The following is an 18982-nucleotide window of genomic DNA, read 5'->3' on the forward strand; positions in this document are numbered from 1 at the left end:
ATAAGAGCAAGTGTCTCACTGGGATTTGTTATGTCGCCGCACTATGGGGAGTAACAAATTGTGCAATCCTTCAGACAAAAAAATAACTTTTTACGACGGTTGTTAGCTGTACCCAACTCTACTCCTGTATATAGTGTGCATAAAGAGATGGAAGCCTCTTATATTAATGATTTTAGAAGTACAGCTAGTTTATGTTTGGTAGGGCATTTGGAGTAAGGAAGGCACAAAGTTTACACAGGATGTTATTAACATTGTGCTGCCTTCGACCAAGTAACAAAAATCCCATGGTTGATGTATATTAAAAATCTTTTGAATGAATGCATCATAAACACTGATTTTAAAAATCCTTCCCAAATACTTGCGTACAATACAAAAGCTCTGAAGATTAGTTTAATGGAATCATGGGCTTGGTTAAGGGATGTTGATGCAAACCTGAAACCAATGACTAAGGCATACTTATATAGGACCTCTGGGATACAACATTACTTATTACAGGTCACAATATAAAACATAGATTGTATCTGAGTAGAATAAGAATGGGATTAGCTCAATTTTTAATAGCTTTTCCTACGATTGGCAAGTGGAATCATAATAAACCGAAGTGCCCATGCGATGGAAAATTAGTCCAGACAACGTTGCATTTCATTCTTTTGGGTGGATTTTATTGAGACATTAGGAAGAGTCTCCTATGACCATTGTTTTTAAAAGAGAGACTGTTCACATATAAAACTGCTTTGCAGTATATTTGCGACCTAGCAAATATTAAAGTTTGCGATGATGTGGTGATTTATATCCAGAAGGCAATCAAAATTAGATATAATAATTTTCACGTTGAGGCCCTTGTTTAGGAAGAAAACGGGACATACACTAATAAATTAGGTCCTTGTCTGTGCAACACGTTTTTAAAATATACATATTTTGCACATGGCACTTTATGTACTTTATGTGTTTTGCTCTTTCAGATACACTTATGAAATCCTAATCCCAATGTTTTTTTAATCTTTTTTATCTTTACATTCTGTGAAGAATAGTGAAGCTATTAGAGCCATAGCCGTGCCTTGAATTGGATAATCCGCACAAAGCACTTTATATCAATGATGTCCGTGGTTGTACATTATGTTCCTAAACTATATATTTTGTGAATGGCACTTTTTGTAATGTGTTTCTTTAGATACACTCATGAAGTTTTAAATGTAATGCACTTGATCTTAATATCATGTGAAAAATAGTGAAGTCACTAGAGTCATAGCTTTGCTTTGAACCAGATATTCTGTATATAGCAGTATATGTATATGGTTTACCGGGGTCTGTTGTTGGGATTTGTTAATTCTCCTGTTTTTATAGTTTACTGAACATTTTGAGATAAGAAGATATGTATAATTTTTAGGATGCTTTTATGGTTGTGTTTTTACTTACCGAATAAAGCTTGATTGACTTGACTTGACTATGTATTGATTTTAATTCACTGCAAAAATTAGTGTATGACTAGTGTTATTTGTAAATACAATTGATAATATGAAGAATGGTAAATGAGTCCTTCTGTTTCTAATACAAGACTGTAAGACATCAAACTATAACATTGATTGAATAATTTAGATAAGTACCTGTTCAACACATAGAAATTATCACTTGTGATCTCTTTCATAATATTTCTGATGTTCTTGATTGTATTTTATCGCCATATAAATATAGAAGAAGCGTTTCTAATAAAGGAGGAGACACTTTTTGCAAAAAATAGGACCTATGGTTTGGTATGAGTGTGTATGAAGGAGCGTAAGAAGAATAGTGGGTGGTCTAAAAATCAGATTAATCAGTGCAAGGAGGACAAGAAAAGTTTGGTTAGGCATTTCTGATGCCTCTCTTTCAAGCAACGCAGCGCAGCAAGTTCCTTGCTGTGCTGCATTGTATGAATTGTTAGTACATCTGCCCAAGTAATAATTTCTCTTGAGCACCACATGCAGGGGGACATGTTAGTTTGCTTATGCAATTTCTTTCCTGTCCTACATGTGGAGCAAAAGAATCCTGGCAGAGGCACATATCGGATCCCCTACCTGCAGAAAAGCTATAATCTAGTAAAAAATGATGCTAGAAAAGAAAGAAAATTGACATTTTTAAACTACAAAGCAAATTGTCTTCAATGGGAGTGGATCCACAATTTGCATGCACAGTCTTGCTCCTGACACTGTAATAGAGGAAGGAAAAAAATGCACCATTTGATAGATATTGAATAGCATTCTATTTTAATCTGCTTCAAGCTTGTATCAATCTGTATGAATGACCCCTAACAAAAGATCTGCAATAGTTGACCAATCTCATTCTGCTGTGATCTGGTCTCTATTTCCTATTAAATTCGGCTTCTTTACACATCTTTTTATTATTTTCTAGGTCAAGCAATAAATAAGAACTATATAATACATCTATTAATGAGTACTGGTCTCGAGTTGATGTAGTCAAAAACTTAAAATGCTTCCATTGAAGAAAGAAGTCCTTGGATTTAATCAAGGTTCTCAATTTGTTCATATTTGTGCGAACAGTGGAAAATCACATCATCTCTCTGCACTTTATTTCATTTTTCTGTCAATTTTGGCTAGACTTGAGAGATTAAGAATCTGGTAAAACACTATATACAACATTAGTGTGTTGAGAACTTCTTTCAAGACAGTTGAGTAGCTCTGGGTTTATAATAGCTAGTAAGAGTCTGGAGCTCCAAAATTCCACTGTTTGTCTTCATATTTCTCCCATTATGAATTTAGAACATCCGGCTCTTAATGTGGCGAAAGTTATATTAGCCTTATGGCTTCGCTGCCTCTGCCTATACCGGTTGTTAAAGGACCTCTCTTTAATTATAGACCCTCACCTGCAGCGTGGGCCTATGGCTCGAGTTCAGGGCCTTTAAACACAGATATAGCTCCCAGCATCAGACTAGTGTAGCCTTATAGCCTGCTGTAACAAGCTGGTTAAAGGGCTGTTCCAGCGTTAAAGATCCAAGCTGAGGACGAGGGCCTTTAACAAGGTAGGGGAACTTTAATGCTGGTATAACCTAGCTACGGAGGGCTATAAGGCCATTTGAACATTATGCCACTAGAGGGCATAATATTCTAGCAAATAAAACAAAGGCCTCATGGAGTCTGAGGGGATTAAAATCCCCTTGGGGTCCATGAGGCTTTTTTTCACAGCAAAAGCTTTGAAGAACAACATTGAAATGTTGTAGCTCTGGGGCTCTGCTGGCCATTAGAATATTGAAATGTTCCGTGCTCTATTGAAGACAATGGAGTGCTCTGGGCTTCTAATGGCTGGTAGAAGCCCGGAGCATAAGCTTCCCAATGTTTGTTCATAGCTGTTCCTGTGAACAAAGGGATCATGGAGCCAGAGGGGTTTTCAACCCCCTTGGGCTCCGTGAGACCATTGTTTTACAAATTAGAACTTTCTGCTTTCTCTAGTGGAATGTTCCAATAGCCTTAGAGACCTACTTAGTGGGCTCTACCGGCCGTTAACGGTCCACTCCCTTGTTAAAAGCCCTCATTTTTATTGGCTGGTAGAGCCTGCTACGGCAGGCTCTATTGTTATATTAAAAGCCCATAGCACTCCATAGTTTTTAACCCCTTCCATGCTCATGACGAGCTCAGCTCGTCATGCAGTACACTGCTCGTGTGCTCATGACGAGCTGAGCTCGTCATGAACAATGGATTTAAATATTATTCAGCACAGGAGGGGAAAAGTCATAGCACCCAAGGTGTTAATTGGATCTCCCAACATTCCAATGTTCTAAAAGGCTATAGTGTTATGAGCTATTGATTAGCTACTAAAGAATACACATGGTCATGGATGGTTGTAGTGTTTTAATATATATTGATCCTTTCTCAATTGCAATGGGAGAACAACTATTGCAGAGAAACCAGCACCAGGTAAAACCCATAAGCAGTCACAGGGTCAGACTGGGATGGAAAATAGCTCCAGGAATCCAATTAAAGTGGCTATCATTAGAGAAACAAATATGTTTGCTACTCTGGGCTACAATGAACTTGTCAAGGCATATTGTATAGGTATTTTGCAAGATATGCTACATACGCACAAATCACAGAACAGAAATAGCATGCTTTCCTGACCAAGATCTAGCTTTCTGACTAATTCTTGTAAATCCCTTCAGCCGTTTGGGTTGTAGCTGTGTCTAAGTTTTCTAAATGGTGCCAAAGTTATTAGGAAAACAAAATGTGTTTTTGCTTTGGAAACATCATCCTAACTATAACTACCCAGAGGCAACCGTCAAAGGGTATTATATATTTTTAGAAAGCAAAGGAATTTCTTTACTTGCAGCTGAAAACATTTTGTTTGAGATAATCTGCAAAGTATTCACCGATATCTAACAATAAGGAACAGCCCAATTAAGAGACTGGCTCAGAGATTAGCTTGGACTACAAGGCAAAAAGGGGCACCTCATGTGAGCTTTCACTTGGTCAGGCTATGTTTTTAGACAGGTTTTGCCTGATTCATCATGGTCAACAGTCCTAAAGAGGTACAAGGGGGTGCCCAAAGAAAGAGTGAAATGTTACAGCAAAAAATGAGATGAGATGGGAAGCAACGTGCCCACTGAAAACCAATCACATGGGAATGAACAGATCATGTGAGTACTCAAGGTATTCTCAATTGCGAAAATTGTCCCTCAATGTCCAGCTTCTTTATTTATTGCTACACCTGGCATTTCGTTATTAAACAAATATATGTATGTTTAATCACAAAGTGCTAAGAGTAGCGATCAAAAAACTACATCGCAGGACTTTTCTCGCAGTTGAGGACAGCATGAGTGTTCACATTACATGTGCACCATAATGGATTACATGTCATAGACTGCACACTAAAAAAAGAAAAATATTGCAGAACTTATTTTTTTAAATTTGAGTGCAATTTCAGAAGCTTTCTATGTAATCAAAAAGGGGCAACATGGAGAACCAATAAGTAATTGGTAAAGCTAATTTAAATATTAAACAATTCACAACCCAGAGGGGAGTGATACCTTCACCCCAGTCTATACAAACAGGTCAAAGTGTTTTTACCTATTTCTTGACCCTATAAGGAGAATCTGGGCATCCATCAGGTCCAATGTTTAGGTTGTCACTCTGCTTAGTAAAAGTAATAGAAACAGAAAGTTATAAGTGAGAAAGTTATTCTGGTATCATGTACTTTGACGCGCAACTGTATATTGTAGGCCCACTATCATCACCCACAAAATGTCGAGTCTCAGGCTTCAACTCAAACTTTACTGTCAGACACAAACAGGTCTATAGATGTCCCTTGTTATGTTTAAAGAAGTCATCATTGTGGGAGCTCTTCCCTTCTTCTTTTTACTGTGATAAGGCAGTTCTAGCCCACATAACAGAATTTACGTCCATGGTATTAGGAGGAACTTGATGATGAAGCATGCCACCTAAGGAGAGTGAGGGTCTTCTTTAAAAAAAGAAAATCCTTGATGTTAGTTGCAGAAACTAGCTACTCACATACTCAATTACTCTTATTATGAAGTTGGACCTGGTGCATCTCTATGTAGTATGTATAGTGATATGGCAATGATACACTTGTTGGTCCTTTAAACCTCACCTAAAAGAGACATTTGTGTGTGTATACAACTACACAATTGGCATAATTAATAAATAATGTATTAATTAATGTATAGTAAATAAATACTTATGATTTAAAATAAAATAATTTTAATGTAATTAAGTTCCCTAACTATACACTTACAAACCAAATATCAATAATAGATTATAATTAAAACAAATAGACATAAAAAGTAAACCAACAATTACACAATTAACATAATTAAAAACGAATAATTAAATAATTGAATGACCATCACATTTAAAGTAATTCAAATGTAATTATCTTCCTGCCCTATTCCCTACAAATCCAGCAATCTGCCAATAAAATATAACTTATTATTTGTAACAATGAAATTAAAATAAACAAATAAAATTAGTAAAAAACATTTGAAAATCTAAACTAACAATTAAAGCATGAACAGAATTATTAATACACATTGCTTCAGATTCCCGGCATTATTAAACCTTTCATTCAGTGCTCAGACTCCTCTATATGCTCCTCAATGCCAGGATCTGCATTAAAGTCACAGTCTCCCCAACAGTAACCATCAATAAAGGCACAAAGCAAGGATGCCTGCTCTCCCCAAACCTTCTTCCCATTGCGATGGAGCCACTTGCGGCAATCTAGCTTTTACAAAACTCAGATTGATAGTGTCCATGTAAGCAGATGACGTGACACTCTACATTCAAGGGAAGGTTATAAATCTCCGACCTGTGCAGTGGGAATTCCAGCACTTCAGATGACTCACCGAAGTGAACATTATCTAATTCAAGTCTACTCAAGTGGACATTTTCCACTTGAGTGGGCTAGGGCGCTTGTGTTCTACATGGGCATACAGATTACCACATGCCTTGACTGGCTGTGGCAGGAAAACTACAGCATCACAGTGGAATGGCTGTTAGAAAAAAGCTTCATGTGGATTGTACTGCTGTTCTTAATAGTGGGTAAGATAGCTATTACAAATATACTTATCCTGCCCATACTCCTCTACATTTTCGTCAGGTTTTCCCCTCAGCACTTACCCAGTACTGACTGACTGAGGGAGGTTATACTACCCAGATATAAGGGGGAGGAGACAGCGGGTTAACCTGGTGCACCCTAAGTGCATATAGATACTGTTGACATTCCCCATTGTAGCCAATTGAAACAGGTCCACCTCAGATAATAGATGCTTTGTCTCACCATTAGAACTATGTCTGATTTTGAACATGTGCAACAGACTTCTAACACTGTTGCCATAAATGGACCCTGCCGTAACTTTTCCTTCTCCTTTTTTTTCTTTTTCCCTTCTACTTCTATTGATGTTTTTCAATTCCAAATCAATAAAAACGTAATACCAAAACCCTAATTAACAATCAATTAAATAACTAATTACAAAAATGAATTACCATTTAATTTAGCTTCTCAACTATTCCTTTAGAAACGCAACAAAACACTACTAAACTGAAAATTACTAATTACATTTAAATATAAATACAAACACATTTAAAATGGCAAAATGGCAAACAATGGGCTATATTTATGGCCCAGTCACACAGTGCTGCACTGCATGACAGTGAAAGAGCTGGTATGCACTGTATTTAAGTCAATATGGTGCATTCCTGCCTTTTCCCCTGCGCTCAGGCCCTTTTAGCTGCCCAGCGCTAAAGCAGGCACCCTTGCACCATGGTGGAAGGGTGCCTGTGTTTTGAAGAGGATTATTTTTCTGCGGGAACGGTCACCTTCCTGCACAAAAACAATCCACTTAAGCTTTTTCCTCTAGAAAGAGGAAACAATAAGGAGAAATGTATAGATTTATCGTGGTTACCTCTTACCTGGGGAGGCATAGTTTTTTGGCAGATTCCAAGTTTTACAACTTCTGGCAAATCTGGAAATGAGCAAAAATCCATGGTTATTGCGTAGTAGCAGCCACACAACGCTAGTAGAAATGACTCCCCTGCACTGAGTAATGCAAAGCAGCAATGTGTGCTGCGTTGCATTACTCAAAAATTATGAACCACTCAAGGCCATGCAAGGTGGCCTTTCGTTGCTTAAAAATATCTAATTTTTACTTTACGTCACTCTTGCACAATGTTGCATGGTGCAGGAATAATGCAAAGGGGCTTGTAAGTATGCACCTAAATTGTTAAAAAAATAAATACCATTTATACTAACAATATTATCACCTAAAATATATAAATTAACTAAAACACATTAAATTAGTTCAAAAACAATATTGTTTGCAAATCTAGTAATAACAATGATATTAAAATTACACTATTTAAAAAAAAAAGTCTTCCCAAAACAATCAATAGTTTTACCAACAATATTCTGTATCACAATATTTCAGTAGAGACAGTATTTTTTGAGAATATTTATTCATCACAACATTTTAATTTTTCTAAAACACCCCCAATGTATCGAGACAGATCACAGCGAGAGTACCAACATATCTGGTCAAGTATTTTGCAAATATGGAGATCATTACCATTATTTTCTATGTTTGTATTGAGTTCCTGGTGGCACTTGTACTAGTAAATATGGGAATATGTCAAAAACGGTGGGAACACCTATGCAATGCCAATGGAACGCCTTGCCAGGGCAAAGTAAGGCAATACAATGATGTGCAATGCATTGCTTTACTTCAGATTAGTGGAGCCACTCAGGGCCATGCAAAGTGGCCTTCATGGCTCCATAAATTTCACTTAAGGTTTGCGTTGCGCATGTACCACGTTGTGTGGGGCAAACGCGGTTCAAACCGGGTCATAAATATGCCCCTAAGCCTCAAGAGAGATATATATGTGTAGCAAAGTGGCATGAGTCCCGACACACAAAACATTCTGGATGTGTTTCTTTTTACAAAATCTCATAATGAGGTTTGATGCTGCTTGACTAGCTCTTAACTATGGTCAATGGATTCTGTCCGAAATAAATTAGATAGTCCATCTATTTTAACCATCTATTTTGGCAAGGACTGCCACATCGATCTGGGCTTAGCCAATCCTGCTCAATGCTTTAACTTGGTCTGCTTCTGCTGACAGCGTGTTAATCATAACAGATGCTTCTTTTAGCACTCAAGACACTGATCTCAGATAGCGAATCCTTCTTCATAGGACAAATGCGAATCTTCTGAAAGGTTAGTGTAGTTCCTAAATCCCAATAGGCTCTGCACATTGGAATAATATATCCTATAGATGTGACGTAGGGCTTATGTCTACTAGGTCTCTATTGAATATATTAAACTTAATTGTGAGTGCCAGCTAGCTCAGAGGTCACTAGAAACTTTCTCGAATTCACAAGAAGGGATTCGTTTCTGACAACCGCATTAACATGACAACTTTGTTTCCCCAAGATAAAACTGATCTTCAAAGTCGTGGAAACAATAGATAGATATTTTACTCAGTCATTCGAGCATGCTTCGTTTCATCAGAGGTGCAGAGAAATAGAGAGACAGGCGTTTTCAATAAAAGTATTTATTGAACAGTCTTCTTTCTCATGCAGAAGAAATGAACTGCTACAATCGTAATGCTGGCTGTAAAGTATAATGCATACAGCAAGAAGAGTATTATAAAATAATACTGTAAAAGCATCGTAGGTTTCTAAGCCATAAAATACATACATAAATAAATAAAGACTAGTAGTACTCAACTGGTGCTTCTAAAATACGCCTACCCCGATGTACCTGACCTAAGTCTAGTACAAGGGAAGAAGTAAGTGTGGTGTAGCATAAGTTTAGTATTTTTTTACCAAGAATCTATCCAAGATTTCACTTAGGGTCTAATCAGCTTCGTACCTTGGTTTTAGAATGAAGGAGGTTAGTCTCAGGTCTCGATTTCCCAACAACCCGCAAGGGTAGCTTGGAAACACTTGAGCTGGATTTCTCGGCAAGAGAAAAGACAGCGTCTCTCTCTGTGCGTCTGATGGAGAGTCGGCTTCCTTCGGCACTTGCTTTAGCGAGGTGCGTCGGGAAAGTAGATAGTCGAAATGCTCCAAACCGCAGTGTGTTTGCTTGGGCAAGTGTGGGCATATTTATACCTTGAAGGTGCCGACTTTGATGTAAAGGTGAACTTAATAACGTCATCAAAGAGTCTCAGTTCTTTGAAAACTCCATGAGTTCTTGGACAAATCAATATTCAAGCAAGGGGAAGTCCCTAACTGCTGTAGCTGAGTTTTCCAAGAAATCGTCAGGGATTTTTGGAACCAGTGGAAGTAGCCATGCCGTATTTGGACTGCATGAGCTATGTCTAAAGATGGTTATGATTTCTATGCCTACATAAGGTATGGTTTATACCTATATAAGGGCATGAATCAGGGAAATCACACTGTGGTTCTAAAATGCTATACAACAACAGTGCTTGCCTTCATAAATCAATTTGACCAGGAGAGTCTTGTAAATGCATCCAACAGGTGACAATCCTGTTTCACCTTCAAGCAACAGTCTATATACTGCTGCTCACTCTCTACCTATTGTGGCTCACAATCTTCCTAATGCAGCTTAATCTCTCCCTGCTGCAGCTCACTCTCTACATACTGCTGCTCACTCTTTACCTACTGCAGCTCCTTCTCTTCCTACTCCAGCTCACTCTCTACCTACAGCAGCTTTTTCATCAGGTCAGGTAAAGATTATTTTATTTTTATTTTTTATTTTGTCCTCATATATGCCACCAGAAAATGATTACTCTGAATAGGCGTTCCTCAGGCCACTGACACAAACCTTCCTATTCCGGCCCTCGTGTTTGTGGATAGCCTTTAAGGATTGCCCAGAGGTAGGATTGTTACCCGTCCAACTTCCTGTCATGATGGTACTTGCTACTCAGGAAGGACAGGACCACAAAACCTCTGGCATAATCATTGGAGCTTAGGTTTATTTTATCTTTCGCTCCATGCATTTAAAGCTGACCACAGATTTACAGACTTTTCTCCACCACATAACATATCAAATTTACTCACCACCATAATGTTTTTGAGACAATCTGCAAATATTGGAGGGAGTGCCGATGTCCATACCTTACAGATCTCTCTTCTGGCGATCACTATTACATAAAAGATAAACTGTGATAAATTACTATCCAAAACGTAATCTGATTGGAGACCAAAAAAAACCAAGTTGGGGGTGCATGGAATTGAAAATGCGAGTACATCCTCCAAAAACTTACACACCTGTTCCCAAAAGTTACTTATATTGGGACATTCCAGAAACATATGAATATCATTTGCATCCTGCAACTTACATCTTGGACAGAAATACTTAACAACCGACATCTTGGAGAGTTTCGCAGGAGTCCAATAAACTCTGTACATGGTGTACAAATGGTTTCTTCGCAAATTAGAGGGTTTGATTATTTGCTGAGACATTGTAAAGGAATCTTTCCACAATTTCATTAGGTTATCCGAAACCCAGAGCCCTGAGGGGTCCCACAATTTCATAATTTCAGTTTCCAAATTATCCCTATTGTCGAGTAGAATTTTGTACAATATGGCCGTCTCCCCTCTCCTCACTCTAGAATTATTGATTAAATTCCACAGGGGACTCTCGTTCTCTAAATTCCAAATTTGGCTTCCCCACCAGGCTGACAGCTGATAGAACTTAAATCTCGTGAGAGTACCCCCAGTTAAACTAACCAAAAATTCCCAATTTAGGGCTTTCGAGGCATCCAAAAAATCCCCCCATCTAAAAAGACTAGCTCTCTTCAACGGGAGAGCTAGTTGATCGCCCAAACATTCAGGAGTACCTGGAGAGTCCCAAATCGGAGCAAAGGAGTGATAATAATGGATAGATAGCAACTTGCAAATTTGATACCAGTAATGTAAAGCGGCTTTCAAAACCTTCAGTCTAACTTTTTTGAAAAATTTTTGATCCCCAAACTTAAACAAGAAGAAATCTGCATCAAATGGAAGGTCATGCAACATGGCCCGAAAAATTAAACTATTAGACGTAGAATCCAATTTATTGGCTAAGAGCCGAAAATTTTTAAGCTGGAAGGCATAACAATAAAATAATAAGTCTGGAAGAGCCAAGCCTCCTATTTTTAATCCTCTCCTTAGCTTTTTCCATGATATCCTTGGGGATTTTGTCGCCCAAATAAAGGATCCAATCCTGCCTTGTAGATTAAGAATATCTTTTTTATTAAATACTAAAGGGATAGAATTAAACAGAAATGTTACCTTCAGTAATATAATCATCTTTACTAAATTCACCCTACCATAAATATTTAAGGGCAGAGAGTTCCATTTAGACAATAGTTTTTTAATCTCTTTTATCACGGTTTCCCAACTGGTCTTAGAGATTTCTTCTACCTTCTGAGTCAGTTGGATACCAAGATATCTCATCTTAGATTTTGCTTCTGGGATAGAGACTGGACTGTTCCAACACATAACATCGGTTTTATCCCTATTGATGCTATATCCAGAAACAATACCAAAATCATCAGCTAGTTTAAATAATCTAGGTATAGCTTCAGATGGGTTTGAGGTATAAAGAAGAAGATCATCAGCGTATAGTGCTGTCCTGATTATTAATTCTCCTATGTTAAAAGGGACAATTACAGGGTCTTGTCTCAGAGCACAAACAAATGGCTCGATATATATGTCAAACAATAATGGAGACAAGGGGCATCCCTGCCTTGTTCCTCTATGAATGTGCAACCAATCAGACAAACCGCCATTTACCAATATCCTTGCTCTCGGGCCCTTATATAAAGTTTTAACCCCATTGATGAAAGTTTCTGGAAAACCGAACTTTAACATTGTTTTCCAAAGGAAAGGCCAATTAACTTGGTCAAATGCTTTGGCTGCGTCTATTGCAACTATAGCAAGAGGCTTCTTCTTTTCAATTGCATAATCTATGGCCCGATTACTTGAAATGTGAGTTCGTTTAATTGGCGACCGGGAATAAATCCCCTCTGATCTGGATGGATAATAGTTTTAATAACGTTTGCCAATCTACTGGCCAAAATTCCAGAGTAAATCTTTAGATCACAATTTAAAAGTGAAATGGGGCGATACGATTCTATTTTTGTCGGGTCTTTATTTGGTTTTGCAATTAGGGAGATTGTAGCATCTAGCCAAGAGGATGGAATTTGTTTTCCCAGAATAAAAATATTATTAAATAATTTCAATAGTGGAACTAGAATTTCTTCTATATTATCCTTATAAATCTCTATTGGAAGCCCATCCGGGCCTGCAGCTTTATTTCTTGCCATTTTCTTTATTTGAGATCTAATCTCTCCTTCGGTTATTCCCTTTGCCAGAAAAACTCTGTCTGTATTGCTCAGCTGTGGCAGGTCCCTCAAGAAAGACAAATTTTCTAATTCCTCATCCGACCGACTGATTTTGTCACAATACAGCTCTTCATAAAATGTTTTAGCTTCCTTCTTAATCTCTCCGTCCTCTGACAGGAATACCCCAGTTCCGCGCTGTATCAATGATTTTATATTATTTCTTGTCCTCTCTGTCCTGATCCACATTTCTCCCCATACTCAAAATTACGTAATTTACTAACTTCCCATTTATTTTTAAGAATTTTTTCAGTTCTGAGTCTAAAATTTGTTTGTAACTCAAATAATTCCTTTTCTAATCTTGATATGTTACTTTGATCCTCACCAATGGCAGTAAGGAGTTGCTGTTCTTTTGATTTAATCAAACTGAGATCTTTGTTATCCTTTTCTTTCATTAACTTCCTGATTAGGATCATCTGAGAGCCATATATTCCTCTTAAGAAAGATTTAAGAGTATCCCAAACAATATAGTCTGGAGCTGATTCTTGATTGAACTCAAAGAACTCTAATATGTGTTCCTTGATTTTAATGTTAAAGTCTTCATTTAACAAAATAGTCCTATCTAGTGTCCATCTATAATCAGAAAGATTCATTTGAATATTAATAATCATCTCAACCACAGAATGGTCCGATAACCCATTGGGAATATAAGAAATAGAGTGGGTATTAGCCAATAATAATTGATCCAACAGAAAAAAATCTATTCTCGAGAACTGATGATATTTTTTGCTATAGAAGGAAAATTCTTTCTTAGTGCCGTGTTTAACTCTCCATACATCACATAAAGTATATTCTTTCATTATATTCTTCAACATCGAGAGGGATTTTTTTGGGCAATTATACTTAGCTTTTGAAGTACGATCGACTGCAGGGTCTAGTAATAAGTTAAAATCACCGCCCAACACTATGGGGGTTGTAAACTGAAGCATATAATTTTCTAATTTCTGTAGAAAATAAGGATTATCCTCATTTGGACCGTAATAGACCCCACATAAAAATTTAACAGTGCTTATAGAGACTAATGCAGCCAACCACCTCCCTGAGTGATCTGTAGCCCAATCATGGATATTAATGCCTTTATTAGCACATATTATCATTGCTACACCTCTCGTTGTGCCAGTTTGCTTTGAACAAAGAACATCCTGGACCCACCTATTCCTTATAAAAACGTTTCTACATTCTTCAGCTCCCAAATGCGTTTCTTGTAAAAGAATTATAGAAGCATCCGTATTTTTCAAAAAATTAGATACATTTAATTGCTTCTTACGGCTCCCTATTCCGTTCAAGTTCCAGGAGAGGATCTTAGTATATCTAAGTTGAGGCATCGGACATTTCTACTCTTCTACCTTTTGAGGCCAGCATTAAACGTAATAGTCTATAAAACTTATAATTACTAAAGAAAAATACAAAATTCTTTGGGCATAAGAGGACTTTTTTATTTGATTTCTCACCCCCCCCCCTAAAGACCCCCCCATCCCTCCCCCCGAGGAACCCTACCCTCCTGATTGGCGTAACTACGCCATAGGAGGCCCTAGACCCATTTTGCCCTGTCAATAAGAAAATAGAGAGGTAGGTCTCTAGGTCTCTAGTTCTACATATACGGATTTTTGTAAATTTTTTACCAAACCCCCTTTTTTTTTTTTTTTTTTTTTTTTTTTTCCTCTCCCACTCCCACTCTCACCTTAAGCATACCCCAGCACCCTGCTTTTTTTTTTATATATATATATATCTATTTTTTTTATTTTTTTTTTATTATTATTTCTCAAACCTCTCCCCCTCTCTCCCCCTCTCACCACCGCTCCATCACCACACCACCATACCCCTCTTATCCCTCTTAATATAGATTCAACAAGATAGTACCATTTAGACTATAATAATACATAATTAAACATAGTGAAAAGTCTCTAATTAGTCTGTCTGCTCCTTCATCTTAGTTAACACTGCATCTACTTCCTCCGGGAAGTGGCATGTATACATTTTATTATTCCACATTATTTTTAGGAGTGCTGGAAATTTCATTTGTACTTGCGCCCCATAAGAGCGCAGCTCTGGCATTCTCGAACCAAGCTCCCATTGTCTTTGAGCTGTCTTACTGCCTATATCAGATCTGATATGGTAGGGGTTCGCTTGAAAATGTAGAGAAGCGCGAGAGAGGCATCTAGTAAGAATTAACTCTTTTACGCTATAAGTTTGAAAATAGACTAGGATCTTCCTAGGTGCTTTTCGATCAGGGTGCAATTTAAATGGATCTCTATGGACCCGCTGTATTTCTGCTTCCAAATTAATGTCTGGTCGATCCTTTAAGATACCTTCCCGTAGCAATCTGCATACAAATCCTTTTAAGTCCTCTACCTCAGCCCCTTCCGGAATTTTTAAAATCCTCAGGTTGTTACGACGAGTCTGAGTCTCCAATCTTTCAAGGTCCATTGCTAGGGTACGATTCTGAGCCTTTAGGGCAGCTATATCTTTAGCATTCATATTGGAGGATTCAGTAAGAGAAGACACTTTTCCTTCTAGGACGCTAGTCCTGGCATTTATACCCTCTATTTTGGCCTCTAAAAGATCGAACCTATCATGCAGCCCCCTCTGATTTTTTTCGGAAATCTCAAATCTCTCCAACAAGTCCTCTCTCAAAGTATATAATAAGGATCCCAATCTTTCCTCTGCTGTACCACCTCCGCCACTTGCTGAGGCCCCCCCACTCGAATGGGAGAGAAGGCTGTAATTTTCCGCACATAGGGCAGGTTGTGTAGTAGAGCCATTAGATTGAAATGCAGGAGCCATAGTATGAGTCCTATGAGCGCTGCTCAAGGGACTTTCACTAGGTGTTATACCGTTAGAGTTAGAGTTAGAGGGAGAGGGAGATTGTATATCCTCCGCTGGTATTTCATTAAGAAGTCCAGAGTCCAACACTGCATACTTATTACTCAAAGGAAAGACAGCTAAGCAGGGAGAATTCATGGCTTTGTCCGATTTATCACTTTCATTCCCTGTAAGATTACTTGTTGGGTTACTTGTGGGATTACTTGTGGAGTTACTAGTAAGACTTTCTTCAACTGGTACATCATTTGCAATCTCCCCAACTGCTAAGTTCATTTCTTTACTGCTCTGACTTTTAGAGGAGACTGCTTGCTCCATAATTTTAAAGTAGCTTTTTAATGAGGGAGTTCCTCTAAGCGGTTGCTTTTGTTTCAAACCTTTTGGTTGCCCTCTCTTTACTCCCCCCTTCCTACTTTGTTTGTGGGGTGAAATAGGCACTGGCCCAGCGCTTCCTCCTTCAACCAAATCAATGGGACTAAGGACCCCTTTTTTCTTAAGCTCTTGTTTAGAGCGCAATTGATAACGATTTTTTGGTACTATTTTGCTAGCCCTATGGTTAGCACCCTCTTTAGTTGTAATATCAGGGGAGCAGGTAAGTGTCTGTCCTTCAGCAGTTGCTCCACTTCTGCAAGGGCCTTCTAAAGCGGGGATGACTTTGTGTGTCTCAGGCGCTTCCTTATCTGCCTCCATACAAACAAACAATTCGTTACCGGTGCTGGTCGCTGTGACTGAAACTTGATGAGCTAACGCAGCTGCTCGATACCAGAAAGCACTTCTCGAGCGCAGCCATAGATTGTTGCAGCTTACCTGCAGACCAGGCGGATTCCAGGCTTGTACAGCTTGCACAGCGTCTCTGCTGGTTCTATCTTTACCTGTCACTCCCGGTCTCGAGACCTCTCCGCCAGTTTTGGGCTTTATCCGATGGAGTATACCGGTACGTTGCTCCTCAGCATACCACCGCCCCCGCCTGCATTCACTCTCTCGCTCTCGCATTACGCGGGGTCCGCGCCGGTCCTAGTGCCTCCGGATCCCGGGCACCGCGTCCAGCGTTCTGCGTCAGACTCGCAGCTCGAGAAAAGACAAAACACAGCGGAAAAGAAAAGCTCAATAGTTGTCTAGTAATCGTTTCCGATATAACATTCCTGCTCACCAGTGTGTAAACTGCCGCCATCCGTATCCCGGGATCTAAGAGACCATGTTAGAAGCTCGTCCAGGGCACTCAGAGTCGGAGCCTCACAGCAGCCGTTAGCCTGCCGCCGCCATGTTCCTCCTCAGGTCAGGTAAAGATTGACAAAAAAGCAATTTGAGGCATTTCATCCATTTTAGAAGTAATTTTAAAACTGTTATCACTCAATTGAAGAATGCTAAAAAATGTATCAAGTGCAAAGTTAACTTTCTTTAGTGGAAGTATATTTAACTGCATGCTTCCTACACCTATAGCCCTGCATTACATTTGGCGCCTCCATGAATAAAAGGACCAAATAAAAGTTAATAATATGCTCTTTGATTAAACCTTACACAAGCTGCACACCTTATTTGGTGATTAGCTTTATTTTTATGAAGAGTGAGCTCATTTTCACCCCAAATGGTTTACTGGTGGAGTGGCACAATTTGGGCTCCACCCTATTTACATCTTGTATATACATTTATGTGTCAATATACAACATTATATTTAATGTGTGGTTTAACGTCATTAACATGTGTGACACATTTAAATGAATTAATAGCATGTAACCAATATGATCAATAAGGGTACACACACAAGTCTATTAGGTTGATCAACAGAGTGATGTAATTATGTTCATTTCATGTTTATGTTTTATAATGATTGCTTACTTCCATTGACATAAAGGGGTCGATTCCGATCCCGTAAAAAGCGCTCCGAATCGTCGTACGGAGCATTTTTTCCGTACAATCGTACCCGTAACCGTCCCAGTAAGAACGACGTAGTACGATCCACACCCAATGCAGCTATCCGTACGAATCGTACCAGGGACCGTACGAATGAAATTCCCGTACGAATCGCCCTCGGAAGCCGCTGTACGCGACGTTTATACGGGTCGCGGCTGCTTTTTATGACCCGGCAAGTACGATCCGTGTTGTGTACGCTCCGTACGACCCTTTTTCTACGGGAGCTGGAAACTGTCGTACAGTCAGAGTTCGCCCCAAAACAGGTACAGAACGGCCCCCCCGGGTACGGCACGTACCCCCCATGATCGCAGGGGTACGGCGCGTACCCCTGCGATCATGGGGGGTACGTGCCGTACCCCATGTACGCTGGGTGTACGGCACGTACCCCCCATGTACGCTGGGTGTACGACACGTACCCCCATGATTGCAGGGGTACGGCGCGTACCCCTGCGATCATGGGGGGTACGCGCCGTACGGAGTGTAGGTGATTGTGCGCTTTTCCGTACGAATCGACGTGGACCGTACGAATCGCGTCCGGGTCGCCCGATCGGAATCGTCCGGTCGTAGGGCGTCCGTACGAGTCGTACGGAAACGGCTCCGGATGCGAGTCGTACGGACGGTGATTTTTAACGGGTCCGAATCGAGCCCAAAATGTGTAACATGCATCCATTTTGATCCTCAAGTTAACTTATCCTGATATTGGGCCTCAGCTGAAAATATTTGCGTTCCCACTGTTTTCTCTTCTTTGCACGCATATTATCATGTTTCTTGTTAGCTGGTGAAAGGCTTATTATATGTGTTAGATGGCACATAGGGAGGCCTGGAAGGAGAAAGTTGCAACAAATAAGAGGAACCAATAATGAAAGAAGGCCTTCTGTTCACAGTGTACCAGGCAGAAGCAGCACTCAAGGTCAGCAGCAGCATATGGTCTTCTGTTCAAATTGTACCAGGAGGAAGCAACATTCAAGGTCAGCAGCTATGTACCTAATTATTTGGAGATGGGAAGTTAAGTAGCATATCGACTCCCCTTAAACTAAATTACTTGATTAGTTCTCTGCTGTTTGGGAATGAGATATAGATGCTATAAATTTTATATCTGATGGGCTTCGCTAAGTGTAAAGCTACATGCTGAACACTCTTTCTATGTCCTCGAACTTCTACTGAAGTTCTACTGAGGTGTGCTCTACAAATCTGCATAACTTGGCATAAGGAGTACCAAGCTGCATTGACAGGGCTCTCAAAGAGCGCTTGACCTTCTTGGTCTTGTTTTTCGCTCCGCCGACTGCTGTTGAGCTGTCTTGCTCCAATGGTTTGCTGACTGGGGCACAGTGCCTGAGTCCTACTCTTAGGTCTTGCTGTGGAACGCTTGCCCGTAGCATATTTTCTTGATTTTCACTCTC

This window comes from Lissotriton helveticus, chromosome 4_1, assembly GCF_964261635.1.
Source record: "Lissotriton helveticus chromosome 4_1, aLisHel1.1, whole genome shotgun sequence".
In the NCBI taxonomy this organism is placed as follows: domain Eukaryota; kingdom Metazoa; phylum Chordata; class Amphibia; order Caudata; family Salamandridae; genus Lissotriton; species Lissotriton helveticus.